This window comes from Gopherus flavomarginatus, chromosome 4, assembly GCF_025201925.1.
Source record: "Gopherus flavomarginatus isolate rGopFla2 chromosome 4, rGopFla2.mat.asm, whole genome shotgun sequence".
NCBI classification, from domain to species: Eukaryota; Metazoa; Chordata; order Testudines; family Testudinidae; genus Gopherus; species Gopherus flavomarginatus.
This window is the reverse complement of record NC_066620.1, coordinates 61,770,308-61,787,576: the sequence shown is the minus strand read 5'-3', so window position 1 is coordinate 61,787,576 and position 17,269 is coordinate 61,770,308.

Sequence of the window (17,269 nt, the reverse complement as noted above, 5' to 3'; positions counted from 1 at the left end):
GCAGGTCACAGAACCTCACTTACCCGCTCCTGCAATAGACCCATAACCTCTGGCTGAGTTACTGAAGTCCTCAAATCATGGTTTAAAGACTTCAAGTTACAGAAAATTCACCACTTACACTAGTTTCAACCTGCAGGTCACCTGTGCCTCCTGCTGCAAAAGAAGATGGAAAAAATCCAGATTCTCCACCAATTTGACCTAGGGGAAAATGCCTTCCTGACCCTAAATATGGCAATCAGTTAGACCCAGGGCTGGCTCTAACTGTTTTGCCGTCCCAAGCAAAAAAAAAAAAAAGGCACTGCCCCACCGTAACACCCCCCCACAAGCTCTGCCCCGCCGAAACAAAAACATCCCCCAAGCGCTGCTCCGCCGAAACAAAAAATAACCCAGCACCGCCCCACCGAAATTAAAAAAAAAACCAGCACTGCCCGACCGAAACAAAACAAACAAACAAACAAAAACCCCACAGCGCTGCCCCGTGACCCCAAGATTGGCTGCCCCTTACAAGGTGCCGCCCCAAGCATATGCTTGGTTGGCTGGTGCCTGGAGCCAGCCCTGGTTAGACCCTGATCATGTGAGCAAAACCCACCAGGCAGATACCTGGGAAAGAATTCTCTGTAGTGACTTAGAACCCTCCCCAGTTGTGTCCCATCTCTGGCCATTGAAGATATTTGAAAATGAAAGTTTAATTAGCTGTAGGAGCAAAAGCCAACTTGGAGCATTTCTCAAACACTAAGGGACTATTTCTCCCTCCTCCCTCAATGCCCAGCATCAGAGGCTCTGTTTGGCAGCATCCCTTTTGTTAAATTATGATCCCTTAACTGGTTACACACTAGCTTGCATTGCCTTCAAGGGCAGGAATTCCTCACAATTGAACCAGCCATTAAAGAGGGATAAGGACGCATTCTCTCCTACTGTGGGTCACATTAGCAGAGAGGCCAAGGGCTGAATGGAGTCATCTGTCTACATTAGGGTTTTATACTGCCTCCCATCATTGTAGTATCTCAGCGCCTTCAGCAAAATCCCCAGTGGACTTCCTGGAGTCTCTGGATGACCTCTAGAGCTGGTCTGTTTTGAATATGTTCATTGGCAGGGCAGGGCCGCCCAGAGGATTCAGTGGGCCTGGGGTCTTCGGCAGCAGGGGGCCCCCGTTTCGGCGGTAATTCAGTGGCGGGGGGTCCTTCTGTTCTGGGACCCGCCGCCAAAGTGCCCCAAAGACCCGCGGCCGGAACCCCCCGCCGCCGAATTACCACCGAAGACCCAGCACTTCAGCAGCGGGTTCCGCTTTGGCGGTAATTCAGTGGCGGGGGTCCTTCTGCCCCGGAACGGAAGGACCGCCCTGCTGCCGAAGACCTGGAGCGGAAGTAGTTCTGGGGGCCCTGGCCCCACGAGAGTTTTCCAGGGCCCCTGGAGCGAGTGAAGGACCCCACTCCAGGGGCCCCAAAAAAACTCTCGTGGGGACCCCTGCGGGGCCCAGGGTCTGAGGCAAATTGCCCCACTTGCCTCCTCCTCTGGGCGGCCCTGTGGCAGGGTGCTCAGGGGGGTCAGCTTGCATTGCTAGTGGCTGCACCTTTTCCACGGGCAACCAAAGACCTTATTCTCCAGCACTGTCAAGTCAACACGTTTTGCCAGCATAGTCATAAGGATCAACAGTCATAAGGATCATGGGGTCAGAGAAGGCCTCAGAGATAGGCTAAGTCATCTGCTGCACCACACTTTGGGGGAACCAATAGATTAGTCTCAAAACTAATGAGCCACTGTTGTTTTCTGGTTGACCTTTTGTCAGTATTTTTCAGTCATGTGCAGCAGTTACTCTTGGGCTATAGATGTGCCAGAGGATCCTTTGAGCTGCATCCAATGGAAAGAGCTTTGAGTAGCAAGAGGCAACTGCTACATATGAACATGCAGAGACAGGGACACCCTTTGGAAAAAAATTATGACCCAGGCAGGGGACAGGGTAATCAGAGGCCTCTCAGGATAATCTGTCACCCTAGGTAAAACTTCAGTGGGCCACTATCATCCCTGTTGGCCTAGCATGACAGATTTGGCCTGGCCACCCCTCTGTCATGATGAAAGAGTGACTGAGCCAAATTTCAGTGGGTGGCATTGAGACCCAGTGTGCAGGTTCACAGTGTCACTCAGGTTTGACCCAGCTGCCCCTCTAGCATGATGGAGGGCCAGACAGGACAGATCTGACACCCTAGGCAGTCATCCTAAAATCTGCCATCAAATGTTCACTTCTAGCTAGAGTGGCCTCTGAGGGTAGGTTGCTGAGCTGAGTGTGTTTGTGGGAGGAAGGCTGCAGGGTGTGATAGGGGAAACTGTGAAGCCCTATCTCGGTCAACAAACGCACTTGGTCCCACCAGATATGATAGCAATATTAATGTACACTTGTTTCTATAGCGCCCATCTCTGTGGCATCTGGGCATCCGACAAGTTTGATCTAGTGATCTGAACACTGCACTGAGAGCCAGCCACTCGTGAGTTCCTTATCTAGCTTGTTCGGTGATTCTTTCTATGTCTTTTGGCCCCAGGTGGCTCCAGGCCCCAGCACGCCAACCGTGTGCTTGGTGCGGCAAGCTGCTGGGGGCGCTCCGCCGGCGCCGCGAGGGCAGCAGGCAGGCTGCCCTCAGCGGCTTGCCTGCAGAGGATCCGCTGGTCCCGTGGCTTCAGCGGACCTCCTGCAGGCGTGCCTGCGGAGGGTCCGCTGGTCCTGCGGGAGGTCCTCCGAAGCCACGGGACCAGCAGACCGTGTGCAGGCAAGAGCGGAAGGCAGCCTGCCTGCTGTGCTTGGGGTGGCAAAATTCCTAGAGCCGCCCCTGCTTTTGGCCAGTCATTGTAGCACTGCTTTTTTTTTCTCTTCTTCCAGAAACAGTCTCCATTTTTTGCGGTTGCAACAAATAATTGTACCCACATTTTTGCACATGCAATGAGTTGTAGGCACAAATGCTAACAGACATCTCACTGCCTATTTGCACCTCTAAATCACTGAACTAGATGGCAAACTGCTAATATTCACATTCTCATTGTAAATGCAGGAATGTAGACAGTTATTTGCTGGTGCAAAATTTCAGCTGTGAAAACAGAGGCCGGGTTGAGGCACAATTGAAAATCAGGTTTTAATCTCTATACCTTAGCTTCGCTATCTGTATATTAGGAAGGATGATAGTTAATTGCCTGCTTCACAAGATGTTGTGTACTTCAGATTTGTAAAGTACCCTGAATATGAAGTAATAATAGTACTTAATATTACTAGCACTCAAAGTTTTCTACAAAGGTGGGTCACAGCATCATTATCCCCATTTTAGAGCTGGAGAAACTGAGGCACCAGACAACTAAGTGACTTGCTGATGTCCACACAGTGAGTTAGTGATAGAGCAGGAATAGCATCTAATTCTGTTGACTCCCAGCCCTGTTCTCTGTCAAGTGGCTTTGTGCAAATATGGGCAAACTATGTTCCCAGGCCCTTTGGGGGGCCATTAGCTTATCTAATCAAAGACTCCAAACAAACACTCCAGAAAAATGCACTCAGCCATAATGCCTGCAAGCAGTAAATGTCATCAAAGCATGTTCCAGGAGCCCGCAAAGCACATGTGTTGCCTTTGTTTGTTAGCAAGTAACAAGAAAAATGTGGTGTGCAAGCAAAGTGTCTGCCACTTTGTAATCAAAGGGCACTTTGGAATATTTATAAGTTCTAAGGCCAGGAACATATGAATATTTTAATAATTGCTCTCCTCATGTCCTCACCACTGCATAATGAACTTAGCCCATTTAGAAGCCATTAATTAATCATTTATTACTGATCACACTTCACAATGGCATCCCATATTGCTCCTCTGGTAGCTGTAGTAAACATGTAATGTGAGGCCATTGCTTTGAATACCAAAGCCAAGCACATCAGCTATCTCTCATCTCTGATTACTCACCCAGAAGTGCTGCTTTGCCTCTTTATTACAGCAGCAACTCCAGAGCTCAGGGGAGCATTGTTATGTCCATGATATACCCTGGAAAGTCTGGAAAGTCCCAGCTGGTGTTTGACATAGACTACATCTGCCTGGATGCAATTAAAATGTAAGGCTAGGTTGAGGCCTGGCTGTATACCTGCACAGGGTCTTAAGGAAAGCGTGAAACCTCCCTGCCTAGCCTCCCCCCAGATAATGGAGCCAGAGACACAGAGGTAAGTGATTTCCTCATTCATATCATGGTCCAGTTTAAATTTGCCATCTGAGCTTTTAAAAACTCCAGGGCCCTGTCTCAACTAGCTCTGGCCTTGTTTCTGTCCAAAAAGTTGGTCAGTAATGATCTGAGAGTACCGTCTCTACAGCCCCGGCCATCTCAGACAGCTTTTCTGTGCCTCTCAGCTCCCTTGTTGCTTCGTCTCATCGGAGAACATATTTTTCTCCTTGGTTTATGCTCAGAACTGCTGTCTCCCTCTGTTCCAGTCCTTGTGAACAAAGGCTTTAATTATTCACCATACGACTTTTACACCACCATTTCTTGTAATTTATAGTATATACTGTCTTGTATTATTTAACTTTGCAAAGCGGTTTGGGATACAGCTTGAGACGCGGCATGAAAGATGCAATGAATTGTATTGTATAAAACCCTAGTCAATAAAATGAAGGACTATTAATAGCTTAATGGCTGTTGTCTTCAAGAGCTGCTAACATATCTCTTTCATGTTCATAACCAACCTGACGTGTTTATTCAGCTGCTTAGGGGATAGGAGCTTTTAGACTTGTTTGGCTGCCCTTGGTAAAATTGCTTTGTTCTTTTTAGCTATCAAAACATATTTGTTAATGGAGTATTAATAACTTTCATGTGATGAGTTACCTCTACTGGACAATATAGTCCATTGCATAATCTCTAGAGGAGTCTTAATTCTATAACAGAAGTGCAGAAAGTAAGACCACAGCTGCTGGCAGTTTATTCAGCTTTCATCATAATGTCATATCAAACTAAATTATTGAAGGTGACTGGTAATTTACATGTCTTGTCTCCAACTAAAACAAGCTAGAGTTCCCTTCACTACAGTACACCGCACTGCATTTATAAATCTAGACTTGCAATCCAACTTGTTTGCATATTATACAGTGAGATGAGTGTAAAGCAAAGTTGTATTTGACAGTTGTAGAAGAATGGAAGCATGTTCCGGGGAGACAATATAAAGATTTGTATCAATATTTCACAACTGGTGCAGAATATTTATTCCAATACTTCTTAACCCTTTAGTTCCAATGTTCCACTTTCAGAATTCCCCATAAATCAAAGGGTTAACTTCAGTGGAGTTACTCCTGATTTACTCTAGTCTAAATGAGAGAAGAATCAGGGCCATTGAAGTATTTTGATATGGACATCAAGATATACCAGTCCAGACTAATATGCATCTTGATTAACAAGAAAATCTTTGTTAATTGAATCATGAAGTTTGCATTGTCCTCGTATTATAACATAGATCTCAAGAAGGCATTCAGAATTTACCCACATTATGGCTATGAAATTCAAGTGTCACAGGTTTTCATTTTACATTAATGTTCCAAAGGTATTAATCTGTCATCCAAGATTAAAAAAACCAATGTATTATTCAGAGCTGAGAAATAGCTTTCACCCGACTCAGCGATAGCCAGTTAGCATATACCTTTTTGCGCAGGCCATCTAATTAGTTAACATTGCTCCAGGTCTTCAGTAGTGTTCCCTACTGAAATGGTAAATTACAGCAACTTTAAATTCAAGTTTTTAGACTTATGTGTCTACATTGGGCACCTTTCTTTTCAGAAGTGCTAAGCACACACAGCTTCCATTGAAGTTAATTGCACATCAGGACCTTTGAAAATCAGACCGCATTTATTTAGGTGGATAGCTGTAGTGTTTTGATGCCCACTTCTGAGCTTCCTAGTTTGAAAATGTTACCCTTATTCTCACTATATGCTGTTTTCATCCAGCCATGAGTCAAGCTTTTTCTCCTCTGTTTGAGAATAATACTTCACAGAGATGTGGTGAAGAGCTTTTATTAATTAATACCATATATTTGATTTTGCATTCTTTGGCCCATGATAAATTCCGTTTCATTCCCAGGAAAATGGACCAGCCCTTGTGTTCACTCTCCCATTTGCATGTTAGTATGGTTAACTCCTGTTAACATCCACTCCTATTCTGAAAGACTGTTCAAAACAAAGAGAACATATTACCTGAGTTCCGCCTCACCTTGATGTTGCTGTTATTTCTCTGTCTAAAGCCTGAGGGCGTAACATTTAATTAACTGATCAGTCCTTCATTGGGGAAGAGTCTGACAACAGTGTTGTTGTCTAATCCATGGATTTCCAAAATGTTGCAAATATGGAAAGATGTGAGAAAACAACTAGCACTTTCCAGGGGCATTTCTAAATATACCACCAGGTAGAATATCCCAGTTTCACAAAAGAGGTAAGAGGAAAAATAGGCACCAAAAAAGATTAAAATATATAAGAAAATGTATTTAAAGCTAAAACCTCTCACACAACTACAATAGGAACATAAATTAGAAAGGCAGTAATTTCTTGCAGTTAAGAGATTCTTTACAAAATCATAGATTTATCCTCACCAAAGAACTAGGTAAGAAAATTACAACATAATCAAATCTCTGGTAAAAATAAACCAGATGGGTACACTGTATGCACTTTTTTCTACAGAACTGCAGGGCAATATTGATTATGTAAGGTTAGGTGGGGAAAAAGAAATAAGATAGAAAATTGGATTGGAAGGCTAGAACACTAGCTATTATGAGCACTGTTAGTTCTCCCCCGGCCCCACAGAGAGTATCCCAGTGGAAAGTTATGACTAGATGTTTTCACACATCAGTTTTGCTAAACCACATAGACTCAAAATTCACAGCAAAATAATGGACGGGGTGTGTATGTGGGTGTGTGTGCCAATTATAGGAAATCATCTTAATATCTTCTGGGATTGGCCCAAATTTGAAAGACCTGAAGTTAGAAAATTGATGACTGGGTCATTAATGCCAACATTACTATTACCACGGCATTAGGAAAATGTCCTGCTTTGCTGAAATTAAACATCGGTTTAGTATTTTCATGACTGCAGTCAATAGGCTTATTTCATGACTGTGATTGCAAGAATAAAGGCCATCTATAGAAATGTGGTTGGCCAGAAGAAAATAACAAAGAGAAGCAGAGCCACGTCACTGCTTGCTTGAGATTAACTACTAAACTATTTGGGGAAAGGGGTGTGATGAAGTGGGAATGTTCTTAATGTTTTCTCTGAATACTGTGTGGGTGCCTCGGTTTCCCCTATGCATTTCTCAAGTATCTAGGTGGTGGGATAAGGATGTTTAATTGTTGCAGAGCCCGAGAGGCCCAGTGTGATGCTTTCTGCACAGAGAATGGCCAACACCCTGTCTCCTGGCGACTGATAGCCTGGGCCCCTCCCCTGCAAAGGTGCCAGCTGAAGGTGTTGGAGAACAAAGAAATCAGGTGGCCTCCTGGCCCCAGAAAGAGACAAAGGCCGGGGAGGGGCTGAGGAGTTTCAGTTTGGAGCTGGCTGGGGAAATGGAGGGAGCCCCAGGGCTGGGGTCTAAGCTCTGTGCCCTCCAAGATGGACCTGACTGAGGGAGTCCTGTTATCTGTACCTACAAGCTCTGTGTTGGACTGTGTTCCTGTCATCTAATAAACCTTCTGTTTTCCTGGCTGGCTGAGAGTCATGGTGAAAGTGTGGGGTGCAGGGCCCTGACTCCCCCACACTCCGTGACAAAGGGCCAAATAAAATGAACTGATAAAACAGTCATTGATATTACTTTTATGAAAACAATATTAACAGGATTTTCCAAAGCACTCAGTGCTGGCAAAACTCTCCTGCCATTGCAGTCAATGGGAGTATTACTATTGTTTCCAGTGGGAGCAGAGTTAGGGAAAGGTTCAGCAGTTTGGAAAATCCTACCATGTGTATACCTTCAGCAAGTCCTAGCCTGCACTGTCTCAACTATCTGTATTCCCTTCCCGTTTGTATGTACTACCCTATCTTTTAGGCTGGATCCTAGCCCACTGAAGTCAGTCCATGTTTCAAAGGGAGCAGGATCAGACCCTCAGTGCTTATGTAAGAAAATGATTTCTGCTGTCAACAAGCACTTATGTTGAATAAAATGTTAGTGACTGGTAAAGTGTTGTCGCTCTTGCTTTAATGCTGGGGCCCTAGTTAAGCACATACCTATCTCTAATCATATGAGTAAGGCAATGAAGTCAATGGGATTATCCATGTGCTTAAAATTAGGCACATGTTTAAGTGCCTTGCTGAATAGGGGCATGAATTATCTAGCTAGCCCCCAATTTTAACTGATTAAAAGCCAAGAACAGAGGGAAAAGACAGTTAGAGAAAAATCTGATCCTCCTTCGTGTGGCTTTCAATAGGCCTCAAACTGGGACTTGGGTATAGAGTCTTTCAACTATTGGCAGAAAAAGGTTGAAACTTCTTTGTGAATGCAGATGATGCCATTGTATCATATTCTATGCTTGCTATGGATACAGACTATACTAGTGAATAGGGGAGTTGATGATGAGCACATCTGAAGAGTGGGTGAAGAGAGTTAAGCCCAGGGTCTATCTGTAAATGCAATTAATTACTGAAAGTGAGTCAGGTTCAGAAATAAAAATGGATATTGGAAATGCAAATGTAAGAAGAAATTCTGAGCATCAGTGGAAGCAATGTCATTGAGTTCCATGGAGTTATTCTTGATTCACACCCGTGTGAGGTCAGAATTAACCTCGGAGTTTGCCAAAATGCAAGGGTCACTGTTAGAGATTGAACAGAACCAGATCCTCACCCTTTAGGACTTTGGGTCAGTCTGCACAGGGACTGGAATTTTGAGGCATCTCTCTATAATAGACGTCAGCTAGAACTCTAAATCCAAATACCCCCCAAGCACACTTGAGGAATGTTCAGATCCAAACTTCTCTTCTTGGGTTTATGTCTATTGAATGTTCTATAGACAGCTAGGAATCTCAGCTGACTGGGGGAAAAAAAGGTGGGGGGGGCTTCTGTGAAATATTCCAAATTTTTTGGCAAAAATTCCCAAACTGAAATATTTCACCTAAAAAAGGAAATAAATAGATACCAAAATGTCTCTACAGTACATCATGGGAGTTATAGATCAGGTGCCTTATGATCCCAATCTCCATAGGCTGGGCTCCTGGGTCAGATTACATCTCTCATGATGCACCATGAGCACCCCTCATGTTAAGGGCAGGTGAGAGATGAGACCATCATGAGAGATGAAGTCCAGTTGAGTTGTCCAGCTCATAGAGAAGAATGGGGAGATGAGACAGCTGAACTGCACCGCAGCGGCATATCTAGACAGAAATCTTCTGGTTTGGTCAGAAATACTTTGTTTTGGGGGCTTTTATTTATTTCAATGAAAATTTGTAATTTTCTGTGGCAAGCAGACAATTTTTTCTGTACCTGTGGATTTCGGATGGTGCTTGCAATTTCTTCCTGCTCCTTAATATGATGCAATATTCACAATTTTATGTTGCTTTATGAAGAATGGGGAATGTACAGTTTTAACTGGGAGTTCCAGAATTAAACAGTTTTTGTGAATATAAAAAATTGTTTAGGCGAAAAACCAATTTTCCATTTTTCCAACCAGCGCTAGTGTCAGCAGTCCTCAGGTTTTCCTTAACTCCCATCCCAACTTCCTTAACTTTCCATCACTCCTCCCATCTTGTTCGCTTTCTCACAGTCTCTTTGTTGTTTCTCTAGACATCTCAACTCTTCTCTAAACTCAGCTTTGATGAAAATTAACTTTTTAAATTTTCCTTTCATTCTTACTTCTCTCTGACAATCTCGCTGCTACAATTGGATTAAATTTCTCACTTCTGCTATTTCCCCCGGCAAATTTGAGGCTATTTTTTTAACCTTTTGTTATCCTCAAGTGAAAATGTTCTCTAGTCATCATGAAAGCCTGTTCTTGCCATCTCCTTAGTATTTCTAGAAGCTGCCTTTTTCTCTCTCACTTTACCTAATCTTCTTGTTCCTGCTCTTGTTATCACCTGCCTTGAGTGCTGTCATTTTCTTCAGCAGCAACTGGCATTTCTGCTTTTTCTCATAAACCACTCAGGTTTTTTTTTCCACTATGCTCTTGCACATTTCTCATATGTCACTGTGACATACACAGGGTACAATCCAGACTAATGAGTATGTGGATCCTCCTGCCCTGTAACCTGGAGTCCCTTTGCAGTGCTTTGCTGCTGTGTAGCTCCTTTCTTTTTATAGTCCTCCTCCCTCTCCCCACACCCCACCCCCGGCAGGCAGTCAGTCTGTGTGGACAGGAACCCCATGCTGTTTTTTCACTAAAATGAGATTTTTTTTCACCCACAACCCCTTTCCTGCCAAAGAATGGCCATTTAGCAGCTGATGGCCCATTGACCTTGTTTACACCTGGTTGAGGTGTCAGCTTCCCTTTGTCTCTGAGGAACTGGGTTTAGCCACTCCCCAGACTTGGAAAAAATGTTACTTACACCATACCAGTGGAATCCTATAACTTCACATACAATGTTGCCACACATATTTTACCAGGACAATAAAGTTCAATAAAATTATGAGCTTTCAAATGATACCTCACAAGGCATACTTTGTGCAAAGATTATTACAACAGTGTGCAAGGGGTGAATACCAGGGTGTAGTCTGTCACAGTCTCCTCACTGCATCTTCAGTTGCCCTGGCCATCAATTCAGTTCCACATGGCTTGGCTTCACTTACATTTTATTGCGCTCTAACTTGCTGCCTCCGGGGGGTGAAAAATCACTCCCCTGTGCGCAGCAAGTCAGAGCGCTTTAAAGCACTAGTGTAAACAGGCTGGGAGCTGCACTCCCAGTGCTCGGAGCTAATCCCCTCATGGTGGAGGATTGCCAGGAGTGCTGCCAGTGCTCGCACGCGACCACACTTGCACTTCAAACTGCTGCTGTGGGAGCACTTTGAAGTTTCCAGTGTAGCCATGCCCACATTAGGGATCCAATTCTCCTTTCACTTCCAGCAGCTCTATATGGTGTAACTCTGTTGTCTATGGTGGAATCACTCTGGATTTATGCTCTAAATTAGGCCCCAAGTTTAAGATTCTACTTCCAGCCTTTTCCACCTTTCTTGTGACTGCCTCGACCCATCCCTAATAACTCTCTATATTGCCTCTCGTTCTTCCTGCTCTCGTGCCTGAGACATTTGGATATCTGCTTTTTCCTGGTTTGGTTCCTCTGTTTTCCCCTCTCCTATGGTGGACTAAGCTTTAACATTGATTCATTTTACTACGTCTTTGCCTTCCTTTACATTTCTTCTAAAATCTTATCTTAATAGTCCCAATTATCTTAATAGTCCCTCAGTTAAATGTACACTGGTATAGCTTCTTGACTTCTGTGGAGCCACTCCAGATTTAGAGTGGCATAATTGAAATTAGAGTCCGGCTGTTTATCTCTTTAACAAACTTTTCCTGTCCCCTCTTTTTATTATCCATGAGTCAGACCCTCAGCTGGTGTAAATGGACATAGCTACACTGAATTCAAGGGAGCTTTTGTCCTTGCCACCACTGTGGATCTGGGTCTATATTTCTTATTTCTCCTTTGCAAATGTGCCCAGGAATGTGTCCTTTTTATTTATTTATTTTATTTTCATTGTTCATTTTTGCTTGACTTTTCTATTCTTTGTTTTACTATGTTGCACCTTTTTAAAACAGAATTAAAGCATTTTGCAGAATGACTTTTTGTCAAGTCAATAAGCAAGGACACCAGCTGGTGCTGGGGTTTCTCTGTGATGCAGACACCTGTTCACTAAGGCCTGGACTGATACCATCATGTCACTGTACTCAGGTTACCAACGAGCTATCAGATGGTATCAACTTTGTCCTTATTGCCAGTCAGGATTTGATTAAAACTGGTGACCTAGCAGTGAAAGTTTCTTCATCTCATTAGCAATTCCCTGAGCCACTTCAGAGGTATTTAGGCACTTAACTCCCACTGAAATCAATGCGAGTTAGGCACCTACATACCGTTGAGGTTCTGGGCCCTAGTCCTTATAAGTTTGCCTTTCAGAAATGTCTTAGTCCCAGAACCTGTTCCAGGGTAGAGCAGCTTAGGCAGAATCTCTGCAGGTCTATTTCTGTCTAAGGACTTCTATAGCCTCCATTGGCCAGAGTAGCTGAACATGTCCTCAGTTGTTAATGGATTTTTATCCACACAACACCCTTGTGAGGTAGGGAAGTGCTACTATTCCCATTTTATAGATGGGGAACTGAGATGCAGGAAGACTAGGTGATGTGCTCTAGATCAGTAGTTCTCAAACTAGGGCCACCACTTGTTCAGGGAAAGCCCCTGGTGGGCCAGGCCAGTTTGTTTACCTGCCATGTCCACAGATTCGGCTGATCGTGGCTCCCACTGGCTGCAGTTCACCGCTCCAGGCCAATGGGGGCCGCAGGAAGGGCATCAAACACATCCCTCGGCCCACGCCACTTCCTGCAGCCCCCACTGTCGTGGAGTGGTGAACCGCAGCCAGTGGGAGCAGCAATCAGCTGAACCTGTGGATACGGCAAGTAAACAAACTGGCCCAGGCTGTCAGGGGCTTTCCCTGAACAAGCAGTGGACCTAGTTTGAGAATCACTGCCCTAGATCACATGAGATGTCTGTAGCAGAGCTGGAAATTGACCATGAGTCTCCCGATCCCCAGGCTTTAGCCAGAAGTCCATTCTTTCTCCCAGAAAAGGTTATGTTGTATAAGTGAGGAAAGATGGAACAAATGAATGGGCCCCACTGGGGTTAGACACATATGTCTTGTCAACCTTGCTCACCATGAGCAATAGCTGCTGAAGTATCCACCCGGCTGTGATCCAAACCGGCACCTTATCCATTGTCTGAAGCTTTTCTCGCCTCATTTAACAGAACATAAAAAGAACAGGAGAAATGGGTAGTGTATTAAATGCTGCTTCCCACCACACTGATTTCATCTGCAGCTGGGGAACTTGGCTTTTTGTTTCAGGAAGGCACAGCAAGGGAGGGCGGTGAAGGGGGAAGAAAACACATGAGCTTTTTCTAGGTTTGTTCCACTTGCAGGCTGCTTTCTGAAAACAGAACGTACAGTATATACAGATATATTTTAAGTGGCTCATTGAATGGAAGGTCAGGTTGCATCACAAACTGGCCTTCTGCTCACTTTTTTCACATATTACTAAGTGCTCTTTTGTACTTTCTGTAGCCTGTCAAGGACTTTGTATTATTACCCAGAAGTAGCACTGTATGTTTGTATCAAAACAAAATAAGCAAACCACTGGTGCTAGTAGAACATGCTTTGCTTAACTCCTAAGTGTCCAGCTTTCCACAGCATGAAGCCCATATTGGCGACAAGTAGCAGTTGGCATTTTGGAAACCTTTAGCATGAAGCCGTTAAAGCACATGCAAGGTATTTCAAGTGTGAGGTGTAAAATGGAGAATACTTGTTCCATTAGTGGGAGGGCTTTACAGCTGGAGATTTTACAGACAGGATGCAGTTATCACTGATCAGCTGCTCTAAACAGTTCTCTTTGGCCTGATCAGCTGCTGAATGGATCCACCACCTTTGTTTGCTGCTAGAGATGGGCAAAATTTTGGGAGGCTAAACTTTTTTTATAGAAAAATGCCTGTTTGAGTCAATCAACACATTTTGCAAATTTGTGTTGCATTTGCCAAATTGTTTTGGCTGAAAACAAAATTCTGAAAAGGTCAAAAATGTTTAGATTTTTGATTCCTCCTGTAAGACTGAGTTCTTGTCTTTCTGCCCAGGAGCTGGTGTTCCTAAGGGGCTTGGTTACACTGGCACTTTACAGCGCTGCAACTTTCGCACTCAGGGGTGTGAAAAAACACCCCCCTGAGCGCTGCAAGATGCAGCGCTGTAAAGCCTCAGTGTAATCAGTGCCGCAGCACTGGGAGCGTGGCTCCCAGCACTGCAAGCTACACCCGTAAGGGATGTGGTTTACGTGCAGCGCTGGGAGAGTCTCTGGCGCTCTGACCACACTCACACTTCAAAGCGCTTTGAAATTTCAAGTGTAGCCATACCCTAAGACAGCATTGGTGAGGTGTTTTGTGATTTGGGGCCCTTGAAACCCCCAGAGATTTTTATCAAATTCTTTGTTATTTGTGCTGACTGCTCAGCTCCTCTATTTGTCTGACATACCAAAGGCTCAGTGCAGATGGGGGAATGGATAGATCAAAGAAGTTCGTTGTATGATGTCATGAAGTGCCATGCCTGCGTGGACCAAGCTATCACTTAAATGTTTGTATGACTTTAGCTAGCAGTTTGCACTTCTCTTCGTAATCCATCTGGAATGTAGAGTACATTTCTGACATCTCTGGGCCTGCTACATGTAGCAGCATGGAGGATTTCACCTTCTCCAGTTTTTCTTTGGTGTCACTAGCTTCCAGAGAATGTTGGAAGGTCTGAAACCACCTCCTTCAGCTAAAAGCCTACATGTACCTCCTCCTTCTCCAAATATGGTTCAAGCATGAGAGAGAAGCACTTAGGCCCAGATTCTTAAAGATATTTAGGCATTGCTGCGCTCAGTGTTGCAATGCTGAACTGATTAAGGAGCCGAAATCTCATTTTCAAAAGTGATTTAGGCTCTTAGAGGCCTAAATCCCATCGATTCACAATGACATTTTGGCTCCTAAGTGCATAAAATCCTTCTGTAAATGAGATTTAGGCTCCTAAACCAGTTAGGAATTGCAGCACTGAACACAGCAATGCCTAAATGCCCTTAAAAATCTGAGTCTTATAGTAGTGTTTGCCAAAGTGTGGGTGAGCCCACCTGTGCAGGCATGAAGGACAAACCAGGGGGACACAGACAGACCTCTCATTTGTTCTCTAGAATTTCTGTGTTCACTGTTTTTAAATGTAAGTTTTTAGCTGTTATGGTTGTGAGGGCAACATTCAAAATGTGAACCAAGTGTAACCAATGCAGAGACATCTGACTGAGTTGCAGAGTGCCTGAACAATAGCTCTGACCTTTGAACTGCCCCACTCAGTGAGATGCAACTCAGATGCCCAGTGTTGTTCTTTTCTCTTTACACAATGTACACAATATGTAGGAGCAACACAGGCACAGTGTTTACTATACCAGGTTTACATAATCATGTTTACTAAACATATAGAACATCAAAACCTAGCTACCTTTTATGCACTGCTGCTCAGGAAGGATTCTGCCGGCTTCTGAAACACAGAAGACAGCAAGGGTCACTAGAGAGCTTACAAACTACTTAAAGGGATAGTACCCAATTCCTATACGCCACAGCCAGCAATGATATAAATGGCAGCATTGTGTAACTATTTCACTCCGCATCAAAGCACATAAGAAAGGAGAGAACGTATCGTATCACAAAGATCTTCCCCGGTGCTGGAAATGTGAAGGATTAGTTGGGGGAGGGGAGCATGGCAGATGTATAAGTTAATGGGAAGGACCACAGTATGGAATGAGTAAAATCAGGCCCCTTGTGAAGGCTGCCTTTGAATCTGAGGGTTGAGTTAGTAGTGACATCATTTCTTTTCTTTAGCTCTCTCTTTGCACTATGTTTCTTTGTACAACATATCAAGCGCTATGAAGTGCCAGGCTTCTGAGTCCCACGTTTTGTTTAAATGACGGTATTGCAGTAAGTCTCCTCTCTACCTCTGAAAAAGTTCAGCACTTGTATCCGGCCATGAAGGAGAGAGACTGGTGCTATAGTTATAGCTTCTCACATGCACAAGAAAGAAAGAAAAGCAAGGCTGAGAGGCAGAGAACTTGAAGGGAAACAGAATGCTTCATATGAGAACAATAAGTGATTGTCTTCTCAGAATATTCTCAGCCTCTGTAAGCATCACATGTTTTATCATTGCTCCATGGAGGCCCAAGAGATGTGTCTGTCTTGTGGGGTCCACACATGCAAACCTTTTGTCAGTTAAGGAGCTCAACGGTGCTTTAAAAGTAGCAAAGAGTCCTGTGGCACCTTATAGACTAACAGACTATTGGAGCATGAGCTTTCGTGGGTGAATACCCACTTTGTCGGGTGCTATAATATTCTTGAAGAAGCAGGGGTTCTTAAGTTTCAGTAAAATATTTTCCTTTGACGGGTGCATCAATAACTCAATAGATAAAATCAGATTCAGCATCTGACTCGGAGAACTCCTAATCTCCGAGTTTCTTCATATCTCTTTAGCCTACTTCCTGCTAGATACCTGCAGTAACCATAGACTGGCACTATGCCACAGGTACAATGAGTCTAACATAGAGACTTTCACCTTCTCAGATCTGAGTTCAAACCCCAGCTGAGCCTGTGTTTTTTTTCTTGAGAGCCCTGTCCTGCTTTCTGAATGGTTTGTTTGCCCTAGGGAGCGCCAGAAGTCTCAGAGATGGTGAGGTAAACTGCCCCTCAGCTGGCCACAAACTGCACAGTTATGAAACAACTATGATCTGAAGACCTATTACATTTCAAATCCAACCCAAAGGTAAGATTCAGCATCTGACTGGTCTTGAGGTTTTTTCTTTAATGAGCTCACGTTTAACTGGGTACCAGCAATAACTTCTGCCAAACGAACACAAGTCAACATGGAGGTAGCAGCTGAAATCCCTTGGGGCCAACCGAGCACATTTCAAAAGTTCCAGCTGAGAAATTGGGACCCTCAGTTCGGGTTTTAAAATGTACAAACTTCTATAGCTTTGTGAGATTTATAATTTAAAATTGAGAGGGCCAGGTTCTGATCTCTTTTTGCGCTTACACCCCAGGAGGCCAAAAGAGTTACTCTTGATTTACCTCAAGGTGAAGCAGGACTTGGATATCTTGAGACTTGCATTCCCACTAGAAAGTGAAGGAGAGATTCTCCAAAGTGAGAAAACAACAGGGCTTTAACTAACTAACATGCGCGCGCGCGCACACACACACACACACACGTATGTTAGCCCAATTAAGACCTATCAAATATCCATAATAAAGAGGAAAACTGTAACCCCTTTCTTTCTGATTTCTTGGTCCCTACTAACTCTCCCCCATGCAGGGATGCCCATTAATAGGAATTTTTCCCATTTTGCTTTTCTGGTAACTGGCCTTTTAAATTTGAAAGCAGCTGCAGTCCTAAAGTGGCCATGCTGTAATTAGCTGCAGCTTGCTGCATTGCCCTCTCTTTCAGCAGGTGAGTATTCTTAATTCCTGCTGTGGTTTTGCCGAGTTTTTTCCTTTCTTATTCCTGAGGTGATGCCACATTCTCACAGGCCAAACTCTGCAGTGGAGTCAATGGGGTT